The 26,217-nt window shown below is 38.6% G+C and overlaps 1 protein-coding gene across 1 annotated transcript in view; it reads left to right on the forward strand.

Annotated features, from left to right (window-relative positions):
• The window catches only part of SEMA3C (semaphorin 3C), a gene marked incomplete at its 3' end in the record, with an annotated part of 118,719 nt that overhangs the window by 40,212 nt on the left and 52,290 nt on the right, over positions 1–26,217 (forward strand). The gene's annotated exons all lie outside the window — the stretch shown is intronic.

Here is a 26,217-nt window from a genome sequence, read left to right on the forward strand (position 1 = left end):
GTTCCGTGGGCCAACGCCAGAGGTGCCTGTTGGCAGCCACCTGGGCAGAGGGACCCGCTGGTTTCCTTGGTCAGAGGTCCATGGTACACCCCTTCGTCATGGGGGCCTTAGAGGGGAATAAACTTAGAGGACAGGCGTTATTTGTTTATAAGAAGAAATTATCCTGGCAGAGAGTGTTAGCAGCCTCACAGCAGAGGCTGTCAGATCTTTTGGTACCTTGTTAGCTTTCCTCTTCTGTCTGGTGGATTGCAGTGCCTTCTGCCGTGCCATGGCGTGAACACCGTTTTCTTCAGGCTTCGTTGTCATAGCTGTAGAAAGGCTTTTGCTATTGTAACACTGGATTTTTTTGACTTGGTTAACTAACCTGGTAATGAAGCTTTTCATGCCATCTGCATCATGTCAGCAAAGTAATCTTCAGATTAGACAGCAGCTGGGCATGGTTTCTCCTGACAGATGGTATCCTGTCATCTTTTTAGCAGCTGTTTGGACATGGCTGCATGTCAACGCCACCATGATATAATCACTGTAGTCCTGTGAAGCAAGCCCAGTGTGACCCTTAAGGCACTTGGCATCATGTTGGTGGTGGCATATTTTGCAAGAATATTTTGAAGAAAGGGTACGGAAACAAGAAATCCTTGCATGTGTCACATATGTCCTTCCTTTGCACACTTTTATGGGGAGCGACAAATGTGTTCGAGCATTTTAACAGTAAGTCTTTTGCTGGTTGCAAACCTAAAATTTGGATTTAGAAAGCTATATAGAGTTACTGTGAAACCGTGCCAGTTTTGCAGTAATGTTACATTGTTCTGGCTTTATTCCACTGATACTGAAGACATACATAGTCTTTTATACTCAGCGTTTAATAAGAGTTCTAGGCCTTGTCAACCAGCAAATTTTAAAATCAGTGAGACTATATTAGTGTAAATCGTGGAAAGCTGCTTTGAGAACATACTTAAATCTTTTCTCTCCCTTGATGTCTGGCAATTCTGAGAGAAGATGGGTATACAGGAGTTAACAGAATTCAAAGCTCTGAAGAAAAATAGCAACAGAATGATTTTCCATGTTGGGATTTAAATGTTTAACCTGGCTGGTATAATGAGATTCTTTACATTTTTAGACTCTTGTATTGTAAATTACAAGCCTTAGCCATGTGTTTTACATCTGAAAGCTGAGTTCTCTTCACTGTTTAATGTGCCTTCAAAGATGACAGTGTCCTTTTTTCCTTTTTTTTTTTTCCACGTATGCATCTCCCACTTAATCCCATTATGTGCTTTTTCTCTGCCTATGGCTGAAGTACCAAGTGTGACATTAACAGATGTGACACAGATTCTTCTGTGTCTTCGTGACTGGCCCTATGGAAAACTTGGTTGGCAGTCTTTTTGAGTCGTGTGCGTCTGTGTTTATATATACACACATACATATATTTGCATCCAAGCCACTTTGGCCACTATCTCAGAGTTCAAAGAATCTGCAGTATGAGTGCTAATTTCGTCCAGATGTAAGTTGTTTTGGTCAAACCGAGCTGTACGTAGGACCTCACCACAGGAATCTCATTTCCAGTGCCTCCTTCCTTGACCTTTTCTGTGTAGTTAATTAGCAAGTATTGTGACTACCAGTGAGGACTGGCAGGTGATGATTAGATTCTCTATTTCTATGGGGCATATTGTATTTGATTTTACCACCAGGCAACACAGCTTCAGTCAGTTACATGCACATGACAGAAAAAGCTCACATGGTGATTAAATAGTTCAATATTCCTTAGTGTTGGTAACGTTTTCAAGAAGTTCAACACACAAATATAGAACATATTGATAATGCAGTCAAGTGTACAACAATAGAATTCTTAGCTTCTATGGGGAGTTTTCTCTTTGTTTGTTTGCTTGTCTTTTTTTGCAGACACTGAGAAATAACAAAAATATTTCCAAGTTTACTGTGGGTTCTCTGTGCTCAGTAGCTATGGAGGCTTGACATGCTATTTTTGGACAAATTCTCCCTTACAAAGCAGCAGTGAATAATAACAAATATGCTACTTTTCTGTCATCATTGTTTCCAAAGGATGGTTTAAAAAGTTTTTCAAGGACATGACATTTTTCAAGGGTCATGAGTGGTCTTTGTTTTAGTGAACTACAATATTAAAAGACCAAAAAACCTTTTCCAAATATCCAGGCCTCTGACTTTCTGATGATTCCACTTCTATCTTGAGCGTGAGAAGCAACAGGTATTTGTTAATGGTTACAGATCATGCCAATGACATAGAAATCCGTGTCAATGTGCCCAGGTTCCACCACTTAAAACTCTTCTGCCTGAAATTGTGCTTGTTGATAATCTGCTACACTGTCAAAATAGACATTTTGGCCTGAATGCTATACAGTCGATGTACAAATTGGCTCTTACAAATCCAAGCAATAGAAAAGAACAAATGTGTAAAAATCTGAATGTCCAGAGCATTGGCATTTTAAAATTGATCCATTGATATGGAAAGCATTTTCCTTTTAACATTTTTTTTTTAATAAAAAGCTTCTTTTTCCTTATTTGTAGCATACTTGTTTTCCTAAGTATTTTGACAGCTAATTGACTTTCGTCATGAAGACTGATCTCTCTAATGCTTATTTTTATCCTTGGCAAGTAGTGCTGAGAGGACTAGCCAAGGTTTCCCAAATTTTTATACCTGGGTATCTTTATGTGTCTAGATCTGGATAGGTAGAGGATGACATGGACTATAAACCAACACTGCTGACAAATTTCCAAGTAGAGACTCAAAAGGCACAGAACTGTCTTCAATGTCAAAACATAGCTTTGTTAGATATTTAACTGTAAATATTGCACAATATTTTTTTCCACACTTATCAAATTAATGTGCATTACAGACTGCTTGAGACATCACTCCACCTAGGTTCTGCAGCTGCTCTGGTTCGCACAAGGATCCTGCCAGCTCTTGAGGCTGTGGAGTCAACTGGAGCTGGATCCACCCCCAGGCACACCCAGCTGCTGCTGCAGTTTGGCTGGTGATTCAGGGCTTGACCATTTCCTAAATCAGAACAGCCGGAATGAAGTTTGATGGCTTTGTGCTGTTGGAGGTGCTATCCTTTAGGTGAAACGTTAAACAGAAGTCAGGTTACTGGAGTTTGGAGACTCAGACATAGAGTGTGAGCCCATATATAGCTGGCTAAAGCCTAAGCCGCTGACTTTTGTGTTTGACCTGCCACCTGCGTTTGTTGGCTTTAGTATTCACTTTTATTCTTATCCCCAAGCTTGAGTGTTTGCTATGTGGTGTGAAACAGCTAGTCTGTTTTAACCTGGAACTGGCTGTTGAGAGATGTGCTCTCTGTACTCTGTTAGCTCTTCTCCAGGCTATGTTTTAAGACTTAATTAAAGTGGTTTGGGATCCTTGGGGCAGTGTTACTGCATGTAGGTTTTTTATGACCTGCTGCAATATAAATGCTGGTTACTATTTTTTAAATTGCTTTGTATACCTGACGTAAATTTGTAAATCTAATACTCAAAATGGCATGTAAGAAGGTTGAGGGCACTAACCTGATTCTTTGGAGACAATGATTAGATTTCTGGCCTTCCACCAGTTTTCCTTATGGAACCCACTAAAAATAAATTCATAGTATCCACATGAATAGTTCACATGCTGTTCTCCTCTGAAGTGAAATTCAAAAGAAAGGATACTAAGTTGAAGCAGCTGATCTGGTCAAAGAGTGGTACTTCAGTCTGGTCAAGCAGGCCTTTCTTAATTAAGATTAAAACCTCCAACAATTAAGCAAGTCGATTCCACTGCTTTTTCCCTGGACATATGTAGTGAGCAGCATTAGAGCTCTTCCTGGACACCAGCTGTGAGGCTCTGTGCTTCCCTGGAGGGAGAAGGAAATAATTTTGAGATACAAAATGTTTATTTACCAAGTGCAATAATGCATGTATTTTATTATTTTTATATGCTATTTTCTATCACTTTTTTGTGCTATGAACACTTACTTTATTAGTTTTACCATATTAACTAATTGCTACATGTAATTTTTGCTGTTTGAATGCTTACATTGTCTCATAGCTAGATTTTCTGTTAGGTAATTATTGGTATTCAGTCAGCATGGATGAATAGAATTGTTGTACTTAGAAAGCTGAATACTTTATATGGCTTTAAGAAATTAATTAAACCTGCTATTATTTAGCCTGCAGGTCTAGCTGTATACAGATTGTTGTAACAGATACAAATGTATTATGAGTCCATAAAGGCTTATATATTTCTAACTAGTATTTATTATTTCCCTATGCAGTGTGAGGCAACAAATGAAGCTTCTGTGAAACATTTGTGCTGGGAAACATTATCAAAAACCTCATTATTTTGTACCCTGTTTTTACAGCTCAGTCTGTTACACCGATGGGGAGAGCCTTAATAAAGTCAAAATTTAGTTTGCTGCTGATAGACACACAAAGTTTGAAGGCCAACTTTCATTCTGTCTGTACTCAGTCCTTTCTCAGACTTACTTCTTCTGCCTGGCTTTAGGGTCACGTTGTTTGACAAAGCGTGCATCGGTTCACTGTCGCCCTGACCTATTGAAAACAATGTCTTCTACTGCATTTCTATTTTATCTATAAACTTTTTCTACTGTCACTAATACTATACCTGACAATTCATGTGCTTTATACAGATTTGCACACATGGTCCCCCTCACATCAGTTCCTTCCTTGTCACGGCTTTCTTTTGCCTCTGGAGCGACGTGTGTCCAGGACCTGCTGACTGTCCTGCTGCACCAGGAAAATGAGCTTGCAGATTAGAGACACCAGTGTATTGCACCTCAGAAAAAGCTCAGGAACGCTTTCTGGAAAGCACACTCCCTTGCAGAAGTCCTTGGCTTCAGCTGCTGGCCGGCACGTCCTGCCCGCCCTCTGCGAGTGCCCTGATGTGGGGATGTAACCGTTCACACGACCCTGCGTGTGGAGCCTGGTGTGATCAGAAACAAAAACTTGGGAGGTCTCTGATGGGTTTGGACCAAGCCCTGTGTAAGACTCAGCGTTGATAATTGACTATCTCTTTGTCTGAAATCATGCTTCATTTCGTACCAGAGGAAAGACTCTGAAAAAGTAACACTGAAAATTACAGAACTTCAGGAAATATCAAACCACTCCTGTTCTGAACAAACTGGAGATGTTACCACATTTCCCGTGAGAGTTCAGCTCTTCTTCTCTCTGAGCCATAGAAGAATAGTGGGAATCAACATTCACAATAAGATTTCAAGGAAGAAATTACTAAATTTCTTTGAATCTTAGTAACTGTCTTCATTTTGGAGGAATAGAGAAAGTTTTATTGTTTTATTTCACAGAGATTGAGTCATCTTATTCTATTCTGTTCTTATTATGAGACAGAAATAATTTTCTAGTTTCCATGATTGCTTTATGATCTTTGCAGTACCAGAAACTGTTTTCTTAAGTCTTCAACTCCTGATCTCCTTCAGCAGAAATGGTCTTGAATTAGATGTGGTCACGCTTCTTCTCATTCCTACCAGTGTAGGCCAATGTTTGGCAAAAATTATTGTATTTGTCTTACTATTCAGATTGTTCTGAACACTTCTCGTTCTCTGCCAAGTGTATTTGTTTGTTTGTTTGTTAAAAAAATTATTTCTCTGAACTTCTGACTTGTGTAATATTCCTCAAGGCAGTGATACTTACAAGGTTTGCACCTTTCTTTGACACGAAAGAGGGTGGCAGGCTTAACTGGAGAGCAGTGCATCCTGCTGCTTCCTTCTGAGCACACAAGGGCAAACACAATACACTCTTCTTTGCACTCTGAATTTCCTTTGAAGCACATCTCTGCTATTGGGCATGTCAGTGACTGTTTCAAAAATTCTTCTACATTTTGCATTTGCGACACTGACTCGCCAAGATATACATACATGGCCAAAATATATATCTTTTTAGGGAACTTTAGAACTTTTTTCTCTCCGGATGTGCATCTGGGTTTTCTTTTTCTTTTCTTCCTGTTCTCTCTGGTGTTTTTGTTTTCAGGGTGGTGATGAGTTTATTCATTGTAATAGCATTCTAATGCAGTGACATAAATCCTCTGCTAATAGGAAACAGAAATAACAAATAGCTTCCTATACGTTCAGTGCAAAGCATATTAAGTATAGTAAGAGTAACAAATGCCAAATAAGAAAAACCTAAGACTTGCCAGTGGACTTCAATTTCAGTGACAAGGTGTGGAAGTAACAAGCCTTTGCCGTTTCACATGCCGTACTTGGAGGCTGTTGTGTGCTGAAAATTGGGTTGCTAGATTTCAGGCCTCTTTCTCTCTAGAATATCTGTGTTTGCACGGGTTTTTTTCTTAAGTTTACAAGAGAAAATATACTTCTTTTTGCCCACATAAAGCGTTCCCTTGTTCCTCAAACATTTTTAGTAGCTGTTAACCAAGTGAAATACATACCCTTAAAACACAAGGGAAGTATGTTTAGGAGGTAGGAGAGGCAGATGGGCTGAGTGATGTCTTAGCTCCATCTTCTGTAATGTGGGAGGCTGCGAGTGAAGTGTATCAGTGTGGGCTTTATAAAAGCCAACTTCCTTCTGACACGTTTCCTGGGGATATACAATCAACCTATCCTCACAGGACAGTAAAATTTGAAACTCTTTGGACTGAATCTCATGAAATGTCTTGGTCACTGCACAACATAATTTGAACCCATAAAGAAAAAACAGATTCAGATTGTGTTTCCAGCCATGGTTATTTTTAGTCAAGCCACAAACCATTAAAGACTGTTTAAAGTAGGGGGTTCCGCATTTTCCTCCTCAAGCATGTGCTGTTTATTTGCTACCCATGCAAGTACACAGCCGGAGTACTTGGTCCCTCCAAGGACATTGGAAAGGCTTCGGAGGGGCCGATTTGCACTGGGGCTGTGAGAAGGGATCCTGGCTCTGCTGCATGCAGCCTCCTTGGGGTGACTGTTCCCAAATGATTTCTCCCTTCGCTTAAGGAGAGGCCGAGGATTTTACAGGACATGAAAGTGGGCCTTGGCAGTGAGTACTCCTCTCAGTTACAGTCTTGGATGACCTTTGGCAGGTCACTTTCACTCTTTATAGCACTGATGTCTCTTCTTTGACTTGTTTACAAAAGTGCAACTGTTTCTGACAGAGATTGCCTTATGTCTCTGTTGCACAGAGAGTTGTGATTTTGCTTTGAATCTGAAGTAAATTAATACTGTCTGACCAATAAACTATCAGGTAGATATGTTAGCGTCTTGGGTGTATGAGGATTATCCTTCCACCATCCCTCTTTGTTTCCTTAACCCAGAAGGACTCTTGAAAACAGCAGTTTTTAAATGCAGCCAAGCAAGATTGCATAGAGGCAAGAGGAAAAAAACTGTGTGTAAACCAATTTTCAGCTATATTGGCAATCTTATTTCTAGAATGGTATTTTCTCCTCTTCTTATTCTCTTTTTTTTTTTTCCCCCCCCATAACCCTCTTATTTCTTGTTGATTATTTCCTCTTCTGGGATAGCAATACATAATTGTGGCAGCCCAGTGTTTATGTACAACTTCCAGCTGAAATTTAGCTTCCTATCTTTCAGTAAGACACTGCTGTCTATTTTAAAACACTGACATCACTATTCCCATTTGTAATAACTAACGCAATATTTTGATTTTCTTGCTTGTTTTCTTTCTTTTCCCTCACATGTGAGTGTCTTTCTTCACTTTCTTTTTTACCTGAAATTAATGATTGGTCCGATAGAGCATTTAAAGATGCTTAGCTTGCATTCCTGAGAATTCTTAGTGGAACTTCTTGTATGTTTTCAGTTAATCTCTAAGTGCTTAAATGCTTCATTGGAGTAGACCATACTACAGCTGTAGCAGATGAAAATCTGTCCCTATTTTCTTCTTGTGCCTTGTTTGAAATCTTTAAAATTTCCTGGTTTATTTCAACCTTTTAGCCCTGTCCTACTGAAAATACAGCCACCAATTTTTCAGTGAAATCTTGTGAATCCCACTGATTGTAAAAGGAGTGAGCTCAGGGGTGAATATCTAGAGAGGCTGGATCAGCTCTGCAAGTGTAATCTCTTTGGAAGGACATAAAAGGAAGATGGAAGTTTTATTAAATGAAGTTACAATTTGTTACTCTCCCCTTGCCAATGATTCCTGTAGGTGATATGCATGACACTGCAGCATTTTCTTGCAAGAAAAAATACATAACCACTGACCTATGGAGCTAATGTTTTGAAAAACATCCATGATCTTTTTATTCAAGGAGGTACACTTTCCACCCGTTTTGAGATCTCATGGGGAACTGACACCATCAGATATGCCCTTAGGCAGATCAAGTAAACTGAGAATTATTTATAAATTGGGGGGGGTGGGGGGTGTCATCTCTTTAGGCCCTGCTTCAACCTAATGAATCAAGGCAGGTTCCTTCAGAAGGAGTTTCAGAGAATCTGAGCTGTTCCCCTGCTCTGTTTAGCCCTCAGATTTTTCTCTCTCAGTAAGAACATACAGAGCTGCTAGAAACTGCGCTGCTAAATTCAGTACTTCAAACTAGATGCCTGCAGCAGTCTGTATGACTTTCTACAACCTGCCTGACCAGTGTATGGACAAACTCACATCTTCTTCGGATTTGACTTTACTAATGGAAAAGAAAGATTAGGGCAAGCCATGTCCTTACCCTCAGATAACCTGGAATTCTTAAAATGGACCTGCTAAGCGCCCTCTTAATTGCTTATGTATTCCCTGAGTCAGAAAGGGCGATGGAGCCATTGGTTTTTGGAAGAATGCCCTTGGTTTTCCTCCTCCTACAATGTTTGCAGGTCTGTTTTAACTTAATGGCAATCCTGACTTTGGGTCTGTGGTTTGTGCTACCATACAAAGTGTTTCTGACCTTCTACTGACCTGCCTTGTTTAATATTCAAAGGCGATTGTTACATATCACTTTCCTATGTGTTTCTTGCCTGTTTGTTTGCAGAAGATGACGCTTAGAATGTTTGTAATCCTAACGGCCCCAGAGGATTTGGCTTTGGTTTGGGTTGTTAATGTGGTTGAGTGACTCAATAGCAATGATAACGTATTTATTGTGGATCTCCCAAGAGAGTGAAGCAGACAAAAGGCAACCTGAAGGAATGTTTCCAATAAGAATATCCCTCTGACACTGTTCAAAATCCAAATTAGGAACCTAAAATCGTTCAGCCAAAAGCACCGTTTAAAAATTAATTTAAAAAGAACAGGTGTTTGCATGAACCCCCTTCCAAGTAATTTAAGCCACTATAAAACTTTTTTTGCATTGACATTGCAGTAAACTGGAATTATGTAATATGCTGCCCCTGCCCTTCTGCACACAGGTTCAGGAGCTGTCTGTGGGCCCATCTTGAGGCGTTTATAATCTAAATAAACACGGCAGACTAAAGCTAGGAGGAGAAATAGACAAATGAAATGATGCACCCACAGTTATGCTGCTGGCCAGTAGCAGAGCTCAAGTTGATCTAAAAGGTCTTTGTCACCAGAAATATGTGTTTTTTCAATAAGAAAAGCCTGGGTAATGCCAGATAAAAGCCCAGTCAATTGGCTTTCAGCAGCTACTCGCTATAATTTTAGAGGCAAGACACAGGCAAAAATGTGTCAACTTAATGAATGCACAAAATAAGACAAAATATGCAAGAGCATCATCTCCCATGTCATGAAATAGAATAAAAAATAACATGTCCCTTATCACAGTGTGGTATTCTGACATACATACCCACAATAATTAAGTGCTTTTTACCTTGACATATAGCAAAAGAAATTAGATTCTGGGAATATTTTATTACTTTGTCAGATTCTGAGAATAGTCTAGTACTTTATCTATTCCAGAATGGTAATGTATATTTGTTATGTCCTCATATCTTAATCGTCAGCAGTTATTTTATGCCTTTTCTATTTTCTTTTTTTTTTCAGTACAGAGGCAAGCTTGTTTAAATACTCGCTCATTTCTGATTAGAATGTTTTTCCCGAGGCTATTGACATAGTTTCCTTAGTTCAATTAAATCTAACCAAGTACTAAGGTCTCGTGAGTAACAGTATCATGACAGCAGAAAAAACAGTTCAAACAAATTACACTCTATAATATTCACTTGTTAGGCACATATCCACACACTAGCAATATTAATTAATGTAATCAATAGATCTTATTTTAAAACAATACAATAGTTATGAATAACCTTGTCAGATATTTAAAATATCATATCTGAAAAAGTGAATGGATTTTTGGTGTCAGCTACTTGAAGTAGAATTTTTGCAGGATATGAAAAATTTGGGGGCCAAGGAACAGCACAAAAATTGTCATTTAGCAACTGCATCTTCTAATAAAAAAAAAATGTATTAACCAATGTTTGTAAGTGTACTGTAGTTCAGACTTGGACCTGGACTGTCTGTCATCTCAGTTGATGCACAAAAGTTCACACCAGCTAAAAGCACAGTCCTTCGCCTTATAAGAGAGCTTGAGAAAGGAAAGCGTAACCAAAGGAGAAAAACTGCATTAATTATATGATCTGTAGAGTGCTCTTTGTGAACAGCATGTAAATATGGGTAACACGCGACGTGAGTGAACTTGCAAAGATTTATTCACATGGGGTTTTTTTTGCGTCTATGAAAAGTCACGTTCTGATTGCTTCTACAGTGTTTTCAGGACCTTTGGTTTGCATTGGCTTAGTGTGTGAGGGGCAGGGGGATATTAGATGGCATTTAATGTTATCAGGAAATGAATGTAAATGTATTCAAATTGCAGATATTTTATTGTCTTCCCTTCCTTCCTTCCTTCCTTCCTCTCCTCACGTGTCACTTGCTTTCAAAGATGATAAATCCAACAAGTTAATTTATCACACTCCTGTGATTTTTGTCCTGTTTGGAGGTTTTTGGTGCAATTACTTTCGAGTTCAACATATTTATAAAGCGTTAGATCTTTTCTATTTCAGTGGCCCAAACTTAACCAGTAAACAAATAAAACCCTTAGTTAACTGTTTTCAGATTTTTTTTTTTACTGTCACTTCTCCCTTGAGGTACCAGGTGAGCCAAAGTAAGTGTTATTTTTATCATATCGACAAAATTCACCTACTTCTGGTGTTGTCATCTAATCATTAGATATTTAGTCTAAGTTAATCATCCAGGCTTCTTTTCTAATCATTAGAGAAAAACAAAACAATACAAAGTCAAATAAACAGGAACCTTCAGAAGAAGGTTGAAATAAATGACAAAAGAGAAAATCGTGTCAATGTGGATGAGTTAGGTTCTTGTGTCACTGTCCTTCATTTCAGAAAACACCTGAAAACTATGACTTCATTTCTCCCTCCTTCAGCAAAATGTTTCTCCCCAGAATAGTCACTGATTGTTAAGGTTTCCCTTTTCTCATATCCAAGCCTAAAATACACTGCCCTCATTGTTTTGTCATTTTTTAAACCTGGAGAAGTGATTTTTCTGGCAGTGCGGGATTTGTGACCATTTCATTCGGTATGAGGAACACTGATGGATGAACTTCTTTGTGTGTACTTTATCTTACAAGTTGTAAATCATTAACCATTCTATTTCTGGCCTACTGTGCATTGATTTGACATGATAAAGGGACAGGTCATCTAATAGGCGGTGACAAGTCTGCGACGGCCCGCTTTGCCTTCTGTGATTGGGCTCAAGAATTAGTCTTCTGAGCGTAGCAATATCATATCTGCATGATGGAGTGCAGCGCATGTAAGACAGAATGAAGTACAAAAGGAAAAACATATTTTGCCAGACTCCAGAATGTTTCCTTTGTTGTGAAATCAACAGGTATTGGTGAATTTTTTTGGCAGTCATATTTTGGAATATAAAGTGGCATTGAAGTACTGAATTTACTCGTAGAAGAGATAACAGTCATTGCAACGTGCCCAAAGCTAGAGCAAGGGAAGTGCAGTATAGCAAGGAAGTGTAACAAGGAACATGTTCAATACACCAGTTATGCACCTAAATTGGCATTGAGTTGGGAATGAAGAGAATAAATTCAGAATATTAATTCAGGAAAATCCAGCCTAGCTCATAATCAGAAATTTTCACAGATGAAAGCTATACTACCGGGCATGCCCAGAATAGTGTTTCTCTTTGCGTTAGGTTGGCGAAGGAGGTGGCTGCCTCAGGTTTATTGGCATGCAGAATAAAAGAAATTCTCTGCCTAAATTCTTTGGTGAGCCTGATACGCAATGGTCAGGCCTTACCATCCTGCACCAAACGGTCTGTGGCAGCTGTAGGAAAAGGCAGAAGGCTAATGCCTGAAATATTCCTGCAAGTGGCTGCGTACTTGTGTTCTCCTCAGTTCTGCCTTAGGGTTGATGTATCAGGAGAGTCTGACAGGTTTTGCAAAGCTGAAAGTCACATTTCTAAGAATAATTGTCTGCACTCTAGCTTAGGTAGAGCCCAAATGTCTGAACTTCTAGGCCGTTTCTCACCCTGAGCTCATGTTTCAACAATTTTTGAAATTTTACTTGCTGACAACTGGTAAATTTGATAAATTTGGAGACTGTATTTCTGACAATCGGGTGGAGAGCTAAGAATTGATTCCTGATTTTAACCATCTTTTATGCCAGTTTTATGCTGATTTTATTGGTGTTGAGAGTGGAACATTTGGAGCAATGCAGTAGAAAATCAGGTCAACAGACTACTTATCAGTGAGAATAAAATCTAGTGTTGTGCAGTGTTGTTATTCTCAGGCTAGTGATATTCCCATTAGAAAGAGTAGATTTAATATCTTTTGTAGCACTAGTGAAAAAGATAGGTTTCTCTCGATTGTGGTGCCTTCAGTGGATAATATTTAGGTTTTACAGTAGATTGACACCAAAAATACATCAAAATAAGCTTAAATTATTTATTCTACACACAATATGTATCTGATGCAAGAGACCCCTACTTCTAGGAACTTTTAGTGCCAGTAAACCACACAGTAACCCGACATTGAATAGTAAACAGAGCCAAGGAAGAGGACCACCTATGAGAAATCAGTTTAACAAAGTTAAAAGTTACTAGACTTGCTTTTAGTTTTCCAGAACTGATAAACAGTTGAAATATACCATGAAATGCTATGAAGGTGAAGATATTTAAGGGAACTAGTCAAAATATTACTTATATAATAGTGAAAACCCTATTAAATAAACACCAGCTAAAAGACTTAAACCTGTTAAAAATATTTTTCATTCAAGTTAAGAGTTCAAAGGTCACTGTTTGGCATTCCTCCTCATGGGCAAATCTACTGAAGTTAACATGCCATTAGTAAACAAATTCTGATTAAAAGCTAGTCAGAACTGTCTCTATATACCCTGTCACAATCACGTGGTAGCGATTTCCTTTCTACTATAATAAAATTCATTACATTATCTATTTAATAGAGCTGAAAATAAGTGACATTACTTTATATGACACAGAAACACTAAAGCATGTGTACCTGTAAAATGGAGTGATTTAAACGTATTATGCAATAAGCCTAAATGGTTAGCAGGAACATGAATTAGAATAATACCTTGAACATAAAAATGCCTTTCATCTGTTTTTTTTTCAGCAAATATACATTAGCTGAACTTGATAGTAATTCTGAAAGACAGGTAAATGTTGTTATAAACATATAGCAGATGGTTAAACTGACATAAATGGAGGGTGAGAGATTTGTTCAAGGTCAGAGAGCAAGTGCCCAGGAGTTCTGACTTATAGTTCCCTGTTCTGATCATGAAACAAATCTCCTTTGTTCTAGATATTTGTATATTATGTTTTAAATGAATAGCTACTTTATTTTGCTTGTGCTTCCAAAATATGAGTACAAGGCATACACAAAGGACACAATCTACGAATTTTGCCTTTAAATTTAGTGCAATTTTTATTTTGTATCAGGATCAAGGACGCAGAGTCATATACTGAGGGCACTTGCATGATCCTCTGCTACAATTAGTAGTTGCTACAGAGATAAGTGGCTGACTGTGGTTGACTTCTGTCCCACAATGTCCACTATCACTTCCTATCCTATACCTGCAGTGTGCAAATTTTAATCAGTCAGGAATCTAAATACCCTTCAGTTTTGGGTTGCTGTTTGAGTCCTTCGTTGCTTTAACGTGATTTTTCTATGCTGAACCTGTAAAAGGTCCGTGTAGTACCTTAGCAGAATATGTTACTCTTCTTGGCTCTTCTCTCTTTTACCTGCAAGCAATGACTTATCTTCCCTTTTCTCTTTGTTGATGTTCAGCACATCCAGATGAACTAATATCTCACTCCTGTTAAAGCCTACCATTATCTAAAGGTGGTAGTGTTGTAATAATGAGATGCTTCATAACTGAGGGTTGGATATAAGCAAGTTTCATCTAATTTTTTTTTTTTGTATCTGTGGACATGTAAGAGGGGGAATTCTTATACTTTTTTTCCTTCTTTTGTCCAAATACTCAATGGTCATCCTGCTGAATAAATATGGCGAGTCTAGTTTAAACACAGAGTGAGTGACTGCAGAAGGTTTATTTATTTAAAAGGCTTCCCGTTCAGATGAAATCTAAACAGAAAAGCATAAAAGTTATCTCTTAAATCCAAACCAGAGTTTTGGCTGAGCTTATTAAGTCTGAAGAGTCTGGACTTGAAACAAACAAACAAAAAATCTCTCTTTTTGCATGTGAAACACACTTGAAATAACTTCCTCCAGCTATTTCATTTTAGTTTCAAAGGCTTTTTTGTACATTACCAAGTGCAACCCAAAAACAATCCAGTCAAATAAATACCAAACTCTTACCTTCACTTTATATATGTAACTCAGAGAGTTTATGTGACATGTCTTAAGTCAAAAAGCAAAATAACAGCAGAAGAGGATTTAGAGTTGAGTGGACTCTAATCCACCAGGCTATGCTCAGCCCACTAAACATGACTTTCATTGTGCACCCAAATGCCAGCTGGTGATCGCTTGAAGATTGATGGTAGCATGCAGCTCTGGAATGTGCTCCTAAATTCACTCTTTGTGTCAGTCTTCATGGTGCAAGAAAGAGTGAAATACGGTTACGTTCTGTGTGTTTAAACAGCAAGTATACTACCCACTGAACATGTCTCCCTGCAGGGCTTGAGCACAGCAGCACAGCACTCCTACTCCCCCTGAGCCAGCAGTGGGGACAGCCCCAGCTCATAAATGACACCTAACAGTGACAAATCCAATTCCAGCTTCCAAATACATACAGAAATAAAGTAAGCTTAAATAAAAGGCTTTTCACTGCACACATGCTTGGAAGTTTCTTGGTTTTGAAGTTGACATTAAAAAAAACCCCCTAAGTCTTCATTAATTTAATATTGAAAGTACTCATAGCTATCCTAGGTATTTGGCAACACAAACAATGAACACTGATGATGAAATTAATAATTTTGAGTTGCGTCCAGCCTCTGAAGTCCTGTTGGTGATGTGGCCAAATCATGTGTCCCCTGAAGAAGGTTTTGGCATTACAGTAATTTGGAAAAAAAAAATAATGTGCAGTCTGATGAAACAAAATGAATATTCCTGCCATGGGATTGGATGCATTTAATATACCAGAAAAACTTATTTCAAGGGACAAAAAAGCAGGAGAACATTTAAGGATAGGCTTGACCTTTGGTCTTCTCACAAACCAAATTTTCCTTGGCTTCAGGAGGCATCCTAAACACCCACGTCCAGAAAGCAGCTTGCTTCCTGTCAATGTGAAAGGATGGGTGGCCTCTTGGATGTAAAATCAAATTTAATCAATGAGCACAGATTAGGCTACGAGGGGTAATTTAACCATACAGAACAGCAAAGAAATACAGGAAAAAGAATGAAGAATATAATAGAGAAGCATTCTACTTTTCTAATATTTCTATTCTAGAAGTGGAAATATGAATAGGAGATTCAGATAAACACAGTTGTGAAAGACCTGTGGAATTGAGTGTGGTTGTCTCTTTTGGTAAAGTTTGTTACCTCCAATACAATGACCCTTCTGGCATCATGTTGGACTAGGGGTTCACTGAAGGTTCACTGAAGGGGGGATGCCATTTGTTGACCTCCAGCTGCTTTGTTTTCTCACACAGTGGAGCAAGAATAAGTGTTTCTTTTATCCTTCCCAGATGTAAAGCAGAGCTTGCTAATTTTCTAGACTTGGTACATAAAGATGATTATCTGATATATAGACAAGAGTATATAGACACTAGGTATATGCATACCTTTGACTGTCATGCTGACACTGCTAGGAAACAAGAAAACACACTAAAAAAGGAAGCAGTAGTTTACCTAGTTGTATGTGATGCCCACCATCCCACATACCTCTTTCCTTATTTTTGCTATAGACAGCTTGGCTTCTTTTACGAGCATCCCTTTGTATTTAGAATTTTCTGTGTCTAAAAATACCATCTTTAATTCACCACTCCATTGAAGTGAATTTCTTAATGAAATTCTTTGGAATGTGAAATACCGCTCTCCAAGCCTTCTTCAGCTCATAGATGAGTAAATTTTGCATTATTTTACTGAAGAATGAATAAAAGCTAAACACTTGGGATTTAGCTTCATCTCTATGCCTGATGCTTGCCTGATAGCTAATGCTAATTTGATTAAAATGATAACAGAATCATAGAATCATAGAATAGTTTGGGCTGGAAGGTGCCTTTTAAGGTCATTTAGTCCAACCCCCCTGCAGTGATCAGGGGCATCTTCAACTAGATCAGGTTGCTCAGAGCCCCATCCAACCTGACCTGGGATGTTTCCAGAGAATGGGCATCTACCACCTCTCTGGGCAACCTGGGCCAGGGTTTCACCACCTTCATTGTGAAAAATTTCTTCCCTAGATCTAGTCTAAATCTGCCCTCTTGTAGTTTAAAACCATTACCCCTTGTCCTATCGCTACAGGCCCTGCTCAAAAGTCTGTCCCCATCTTTCTCCATAAGAAGGGGCTTATAAGCCCCCTTTAAATACTGAAAGGCTGCAGTAAGCTCTCCCTGGAGCCTTTTCTTCTCCAGGCTCAACAACCCCAACTCTCTCAGCCTGTCCTCACAGGAGAGGTGTTCCATACCTCTGAGCATTTTTGTGACCCTCCTCTGGCGCTGCTTCAACAGGTCCATGTCTTTCCTGTGCTGAGGGCTCCAGAGCTGGACACAGGACTCCAGGTGGGGTCTCAGCAGAGCGGAGCAGAGGGGCAGAATCCCCTCCCTTGCCCTGCTGGCCACGCTGCTTTGGGTGCAGCCCAGGATACGGTTGGCTTCTGGGCTGCAAACCATAATAATGAAGCAAGCCTGCATATGTGATGTTGCCCTTTTCTATACAGAGTAGGGGTGGGAAGTGACTGCTGAAGAAAGGACCAATATGTTTTAAGCAGATCTGTGGATAAAGCGACATGGCTAAAATTTCAGCTAAAGTTGGTAACATCATTAAAGGCAAGGATTACTGCAGCAAGGACAGTCATGCCAATCCTAGATATACAGAAATTGGCTGAATCTCTGGGGAGGTTGCTCTTTGAAGGAGAGAAAGGAATATAATGAAAAGGGTTCCTCTGCCTCACCACAACGAAGTGGGTTCTTACTTTATTGCAGTAACAATAATGAAATATTTCAGTGGTTGAGCTGTGTTTTCTCAATGAGTTTTTATTAGCTCTGGCAGCAAAAGTAATTCTGCAGCTTAGCAACAATATTCTCAGAGAGAAAAAGAAAGACTGTGAATGTGAGTTGATGTGAAAAACTTTTTCAGTTAGAAAAGAAGTTGAGAGACTGCTCTCATACTTTCATCATTTATGGTGTTGATTATTTTTCACCATTTGATAGTTCTTCACTACTGTTCAGAGGCAGTTGACGGTATATCAATGAAAATGTATTAACACCTCAAAACTGCGCATTTGGGGAGTAGCTGCCTCTGTCACTTTTGCAAAGGGCAAATTATGTCTTCACTGTATACAGGCTACCTCAGTAAACCTTCAAAGTACACTCTTACACTGAAACAGGAAGGTAAACTTGCAAAGACAGACAATTATAGCAGTAAAACAACCTACCTTTCACTCAACCTTACTTACATTCTCCCTGATTCTCTCTCTATCCTTCCCCAATATTCAAAAACATCCCAGCTGACATCATCTGCCACATCAGTTTGTGGGGAGTAAATAGTCAGGTACCCAAACCTAAGCCTAAAAAGGTTTCTTTTTATCACAAAAATAACAGCCTAATGAGATGTAAAACTAATGAGAAGTCCACTCAGACCTCTTTCTTCTCCCAGAGGTCAACCCACTAGCAACAAGCTGAATGAAGATGAATGAACTGGGAGATCAGCTCACAAGTCTCATGCTGTTGCCCAGTTCTGAGTTGGAGCATAGCGCTAGCTTCAGTTTGTAATTAATTTTTCAGAGAGACAGTTAAAATAATTAATTGTCTTCCATTTGTCATATCTTCCTCTGCATTTGGATCAAATAGTTTTGGTGTCTGCATACACTCAAGACTTCAGCTGGCCAGTTAGTCTGATAGCTGCTTGGAACATGTCTCTGCGTGACTGAGCATCACAGGAGGAAGGCACAGCCGTTCCTGCAGTGAGGTGATTGCTCGTCCACTAGAAAAAAAGAGTAAGAGAGAAAACACAAGAGATTACAATGAAAAGATATACTGCTCCCAGAAGAAGTAAAATAATGTGAAATTTGTCCAACTTCTCCACGGGTGTGGCTTTTTTTCTTACTCCATCTCAAAAATGATGTCATACTTGGCAACTGATAGTTTCTGACTCCTGCATCTGGAAAACAAAAACATCTCGAACACCAGTGGCAAAGCCACTGTGTTCACCCAGGCTAGTGAGACGGGTTGAGCTTGTGCAGCCTTAGGCAATGTGGCAAGGACCCTCTCCACGTCTGCTGGAAAGAAGCAAAAGGGTAAACTCTGTATAACTATGCAGACTTTGAAGTATGCAGCTTACAACTCTTGGAGAGCAGTTTGCGCACTGCGGAGCTGCTATAGACGAGCTCTTTATACACAAGGGAGAAGGCTGGCTCCCGTCTGACGTGGCTAACTCAACTGCAGTAATCTTAAGCCCAGTTGGCCTGTCTTTATGTCTCTCCATGCTTGCTAAATTTGTCTCTTTGGTTTTGGATCCAAAAATGAGATAAAGTCTGGACAGGTTAATAATGGGCAGAAATGAGCAAGGTAATATTTGAAAAATCGGATAATTTCTTCTGGAAAGTTCTGTACAGTGGCAGTATTTGTGACATCTTTTGGAATAAAACCCACAAACAGTAATTATATAAAAGAATAAAGTTGATGACCAGTAAAATTATAACTGCACACTACTTATTAAAAAATAAGAAGCACACTTTTCAATGTTTTTATTGAGATACCTATAGAAAATTCAGAGGAGTTATTCCAGGTTTATTACAGCAAGGTAAGTGGAGAAATAATCTGAAAATTATGCCAAGAAGTGTCTACAGCCTAGCAAGACTGGCTGATTGGAGGGTGTGGGTGGTCTTGCATAATTCTCAATGAAGGAATCTCAATACTGGAATTTGGCAAGACGTGGAATAGCTATGCAACTACGGTTTGGAAAAAGTTGATGTATTTTTCCTTATTTGTTTCAGAGTGGGGCTTCTATTGTGGAATGTGATTTGATTTCGTCATGACAATATATGTGCAAGTAAAAAAAAAAAAACACAGCATTTTAATAGTGCCTGTTCTTCATAATGTAAAGCTTCAATAAAAACACACTTAACCTTGTAGGGTATGTGGGTTGATGAATGTGCCACAAAGCCATGCTAGTACATTTTGCCACATACGAGTAAGTGACTTTCTCTTGTGTGTTTGCCTTTGCTTAGAAAGCACATTCCTCTCACACAAAACTGGCAGCTGCCCACACCTCAGTGGATCAGCCCCCCCTTCTTCATTCTTCAAAGTAGCAAATCAAAGATGAAAAATTCTCTGATAATTTTAATAAAACAGCACTCTGTCATGAGTGGTTCCCCTTTCAGTACAACTTTTAAAAAGCCCCAACATCAAAAGCCAGTTAATAGCCCATTGTGATCTTTTTGAAGTCTATGAGTTACCACTATTTTAGGACATCTGTGCATCTTGTGAACTGTAAAAAAAGGACTCATCTGCTGACATATGTAAGCGCTCTGCTTAAGGTCAACTATTAACTGGTATGTCTTTTCCTATCAACACATGGTCCCCTTCACAAAGAGCTATTGAGTGTTTTACTGCTCCTAATGTGTATGTTGAGCTGCTCAAGGTGACAGATTGTTCTTCAGACATGCTAGAGCTACCTCTGGGCCCGATTCTCCAAAGTATTCACCTTGGTGCTATTATTTCTATTTATAAAAGACTGCACTATCTCAATCCAGTAATGTTTAAGTTCCATTTTCAACTCATTTAGTAAGTATACTAACAAATATTCAAGGCGTATATTTAAACCAGATCGTATACAGATATCGTTGACATTTCCACGTTATTTACTCTCATTCCAAATACAGCAATTAAGCTTCCTTCTAGCAAATTATACATTTTAGCTCTGGGCAAAGAGGGCTCCTGTTTCAGCCTGTACTGCCTGAACTCCCTTCCTCCCTATCCTCCAAGTGATCTTCTTAATTAGTTAACCTGTGATTTTATGAGCACTTGTAAATCTATTTTCTTCCCTCTCACTTGCTGCTTTTTTTTTAAATAAAAATGTAATTAAAACCCTTTCAGACAGACTCAGAAACTAGCAAGTGTGCACATCTGTGATACCCAGTCCTTATAAACCTATTACATCCTTATACAAAAAACCAAATCTCATTCTAACAGCATTAAAAAAAAGTGCAAAGACTTCTCATGCGTGAAGAAGAGATAAAGAGATAAAGAAAAGGTCAAAGGTCCACCTGAGCTTTTTGGGCCCCGAGTGGTTAAGGCACACAAGGGACTGACTAGTAGCACATCTGGCTGCTCATGGCTCTTTGGCCAAATGACTGCTTACCCATTTATAATCCGCTTCACTCAAGAGCTGGCCAAAGGTTGGGCTTTAGTTTGAACACTGCATGAGCAGCGGCAAAATGCTGTAACAGCTCTCTTATCTCACCCCTCTAAGTAGAAGGAATCAATATAGGTTTCTTCAAAGAAAAGGAATATCAACAGTGCAAAGGTGACTTGTTCTGAAGTTTTGAAAGGAAATACTCAGACTTTCCTTCTTCTCTTTCCATACATAAAATTAAACAAATAGTCACACCGCATCCTTACACAGTTGAAAAGCAATTTTATAATAGCATACTCTTTCCACAGGTACTATGTAAACTATAAAAATAATACGTTTATTTTTTCCATCTGTTTACACTAAAAAATTAGAAATAGGGTCAAGATAAAAATAGTTAAAATTATCAGCATCTTATTAAATCCAATAATCTTTTAAATAGATATTTTCCAGTTTTTTCTACTAATAAGGTACAAAACAGAGAAGTTAGTCAATGCAAAGTATAAAGCAAAATATTTCAACTAAAATAAAACAGAGCTTTTCTCATGGTTGAAGCATTTTTTCAAATTATTTTTTGTAACTTTGCAGATACCACTCATATTTTTTAAATATATAAACATTCCTTTCAATGCTAGCAACATTATGTACAGTCTCTCTATAAATGTATATACGCAGATTACTTTTTCACCTGTTCAAAAGTGACCTGTGAGTAAAAGGGTGTCATTTCCATTTGACACTAGGAGTAAAAATATCATTCTACTTAAATATGTATTTCAAGGCAGGAGGGGGGGAAGAGGAAATAAAAAGGAAAATTGGTTTCCTTCCAGTTCCTAGAAGGTAAGATTTTGCATTGCAGTTTCACATTTGGCATGGACTGGCATATTTATTGGCACAAACTGAAGGTTTAATGAGGCTTAAGGGTGTTTTCCATTGGCCTTAACTAATAGCTAATATTGTCAAGCCTACTGCCAGATGTGCACAAGGTCTGTTGTTTGTGGACCCCATACCCCATGAGGGAATCAAAGAAAATGGCATTGTATTGTTGGCTTCCAAATCACTAAGGTTACATAAAATCCATGCCGATTTGGGCAACAGAGGTTCCCTCAGATGTAGCCCATCCTTCCCGAAAGCTGTGTTTCTCCCCTTCGCTGTGGTGCCGCGTGTGAGACTGGATGGCTTTGCTCTACTCCTGCTTTTCTGAGGCACACACCCCAAATCTCTGCCTCTGCTCTGAACTTCCCCATGAACGGCTTGCTGAGACTGAATCCTTACGCCAGCAGGGAAGAGGAGGAAAACATGTTATTTCTTGTACTTTATGACAGGGGATCCTAAATTAAAGCTTGACAGAGCATCCTAGATTTGCTCAGAGAAGCCCTGCCAGGCTGGAAGCCCAGAGATGGTACAGAGCAGAGACGACTGTTCATACTCTTTCACGTATCATCGTTTATCCACAGCTTATCTGCGGATAAACTCGGTGCTTTGAACTTGGGCTGGGGATGCTTGCATACCACGGCTGTAGCTTACCAAACTCTGCAATATAATTTCTTGATCGTATTGAACTTTTCAGTAACAAGTGGTTATGTGGGTCTGTGAATAGGAAATAACTTTATTTTGGGAAGGTCCTGCTAAAAATTGTATTAATTTCAATAATACATGTATCAAACATCTATATTAGTATATCTACTGAGGAAGTCGCTTATATTAGGGTCTTGTCTTATGTTAGGGATAATTATATCCCTTAGATTAGGAAAGTCAGGCTGTGTTTTCAGCATTGCGACACCAGTAAATTTGAATTAAGGAGTGATGAAAGGTTGATGCTGAGTGATTAAATAAGACGTTCAGAGGACAACCTGATGAGTGGATCTAGCTCATATACCCGTATACAGGTTGGACAATTTGGTATAACAGGGTGTCAGTGGGGGAGTGTCGTGGTTTAGCCCCAGCCGGCAACTAAGCCCCACGCAGCCGCTCGCTCACTCCCCCTCCCACAGTAGGGTGGGGGAGAGAATTAGGAAAAAAAAAAACCTTGTGGGTTGAGATAAACACAGTTTAATAGGACAGAAAGAAAGAAGGAAACAACAATGATAATACCGACAAAGGAATGTACAAGAACAAGTGATGCCCAATACAGCAATTGCTCACCACCCGGCGATCGACAGCCCGTCCCCGAGCAGCGATTTCCGCCCCCCCGGCCAACTCCAGTTTATGTACTGGGCATGACGTCGGATGGTATGGAATATCTCTTTGGCCAGTCTGGGTCAGCTGTCCCGGCTGGGTCCCCTCCCAGCTCCCCGTGCACCCCCAGCCTGCTCGCTGGCAGGCCAGCACAAGAAGCTGGACTGTCCTTGACGGCTCAGCAACAACCCAAAACATCAGCACATTATCAACAGTTTCTCATCCCAAATCCAAAACACAGTATCACACCGGCTTCTGTGAAGAAAACCAGCTCTATCCTGGCTGAAACCAGGACAGTAAGACATCTCCACCTTCCTGGATTTCCAGTCTGTGATAGCTGTAATTTGTTTTGTTCTGGCCAACACAATGAGTTTTAAGCGTTACAAAGGCTTTTGTGATGTTAATAATGGATATTACACAAATATTTTGTTGTTTCTCCTGTGAGAACACAGCTTTTAAAAAAAATAATACTTGCATTAAATTTTGTGGTGGATTAGAAGGATAATTAAAGTGTAGGTGTTAATCTGCCTAATTGTCAGTAAGCTGTACACTGTGTACGGAGAAAACTCCTGGTCATTGGGATCTCCAAAATGTGCAGTTTAATAATAAATAATAATAATAATAATATAATTATAATATAATATAATATAATAATAAATATTTTGGGGGGAGAGAGTTCACTGAAGCTTTTGTTTTTCATTAAAAGGGATAAAACCTATATAACCTGTCCTCTAAAATCAGATTTCTAACACTAAGAATCAAGTTGGTATTGGCTTTATCATTGAGGAAAGCCAAAACTAAATTCACTGACTGATGAACAAAGATTATTTTATCATTAAGGATGATTGGTATTTGCATATGAAAAATAGAATAATCTTTTTTTATTGCCAAACAAAATTTTTAATATTCACAGAGAGCTGTCCATAACATCATTCTCCGTACAGGGTTTACTGCTTTGAATGTTTGGGTAAATTCCCAAAGCATGGAATAGAATTTACTTTGAAGGTCAGTAAATGTTTCCACCATTTTTTTACAAAAACTTTTGGAGATGAGAAGCATGTTTTTAGCCACTGCTCTTTCCGAGTAACAGCATTCAGATAGTAAATCTTTCAGAAATCAAATTTTCCTGGGTGATTGTGTGGTAAATTTTGTTAAAAGAAAAGGAAATTTGATTAATTATAAATTCCTTCCCCATAGCCCTGGGAGGCTAATAAACTGTGAGCTTCAGCACTGAAAGAAATAAAACTAATAAATCTGTATGACAGTATTTGTTTCAGGGTTTTTCTTCCCTCTTATGAATGGCGTTGAGTTTCTGTAGTCTAGCGGCATGTCATAAGGTATTCTCCTCATCAGCAGCTTCATGGAGACAGATTACCCTTCAGGTGCCTTAGAAAGAACAATACCATTACAAAAATTTTCAAAATCCAGGAAAACAATGGATTTTAATAAATGAAAGTCATGGAAATCAAATATCTCTCATTTTGTCTCTTGCTTAAGAACGCCCATCATGATCTTGGTCACCTTTTATTTCAGTTATGGCTTATTGTGCAATCACCGCACTTACATTTACCCAGTGTTGTGCAGGAAACTATTGCCTCTCCCAGTTTATATGTGCTTTCCTAGGATATCAAATATACAGTTATGAGGAGGTTAAGTTTCACCTCACAGCTGCCAAATATTACAGTAAAGTTAATAAGGCCACCAGGAAAAGGGATGAGCGCTAGCTTCTCAGGCTTGTTATGAAAGGTCAGTCTGAGAATTTCAGAGAGGGCAAAGGGACTGCATTTTAATAGCACTGTGCTGGTGAGTCTTCCTGGTGCCTTTGAGAATAGTAGTCAAAAGCTTACAGGGAGGATTTTTTGAAAATGCAGTAAAACAATTGATTCTTCAAGCACTGAAGAAAGACTTCTGAAAATTACGTGGACAATTTTCATATATATTTAATGAGTATTGTTTCAGTTTAAGCTATTAGGTGCAGACTGTAAATCTTGATTGTATGTTTGTCTTCTGTTGAGGGACATATGAAATGGAAATATTATTTGTTAATTTTTTTTTAATATTAACATAATAAATGCATGTAGGCAACCCTTAGCTCCTGAAAGCTGTCACACATCTAAGTGAATCAAAACATCATATCTTTCAGTAATTGAAGATATTTTTCATCTTCTTATGAAACTATTTAACAATCATGATAAAAGTTAAGAGGATTTATGTGTGTCCCTTCCAACCCAAACTATTCTATGATTCTATGATCATATTTATCATTGCAAATCATGTTCTGGTAAGTGTTGTCTCAATCATTAAACCTCTAGTAGACATGTGTAAGTTCTAAGACTGTAGCCCTTGCCTGTATGTTGTCCACGGCTTGTGAAAAATTGCTCTCCAAGTAATTTTCAAAGAAAAAATTATGCTTCCAGCTAAATATATGGTTTATAGAAAGTGCCTACTTTAGGCACACTTTTTTTTTTTGACAGAACAAATATCAAAAAACATTTTTGAGAGTTTTGTTTTCCAAAATAACATAACCCCACATTAATTTATTAGTCTAAAAGGCATAGATGATTAATTTTGAATAAGACATCAACTCTTTTTTATAGGGAACTAATAAGCAAAAACTTTGCTTTTAGCAAAAACTAGGCTTTAGCAACAGTGACAAGCCATATTGTCCCAGACAAGGAGTTTGCAAAAGGGATGTGGACTCAGTTCTTACATTTATGAATAAACATTTATAGAGGGCTTCATTTTTGTGTGTACTGTGTATTTGCCACTCTTTTAGAGTCACAGGGAACACAATAATGCTCATGAAGTCAGAAAGCATAATTATATGTTAAATATTTGAATAAGGAGAAATTGATTATTAAAGTTTTGTTTTTCCATTCTCAGTTCTTGTGAAATATCCCTTCTGTTATTATTGGGAAAAAAAAAAAAATCTGAGTGGGCGTCAAAATATATTGGCCAGGCAAAGACAGGAAGGCTGAGCTTTCTCAAGGGCAGCAAGTAATACTTATATTGCAGATGCTTGTGCTATTCCTGTAACAGGCCTGATCCTGCATTGCTGAGATCAAAGAAAGTTTTTCACTTCACTTCATTGGAGAAAGTTTTATGTGGAAAAAAATAGCTAGTTCTACAGTTTTGATAGTTTGATCCAAATCCCGTAAACA

The sequence above is a fragment of the Phaethon aethereus genome (genome assembly GCF_964289735.1).
Source record: "Phaethon aethereus genome assembly, chromosome: 1".
Lineage (NCBI taxonomy): Eukaryota > Metazoa > Chordata > Aves > Phaethontiformes > Phaethontidae > Phaethon > Phaethon aethereus.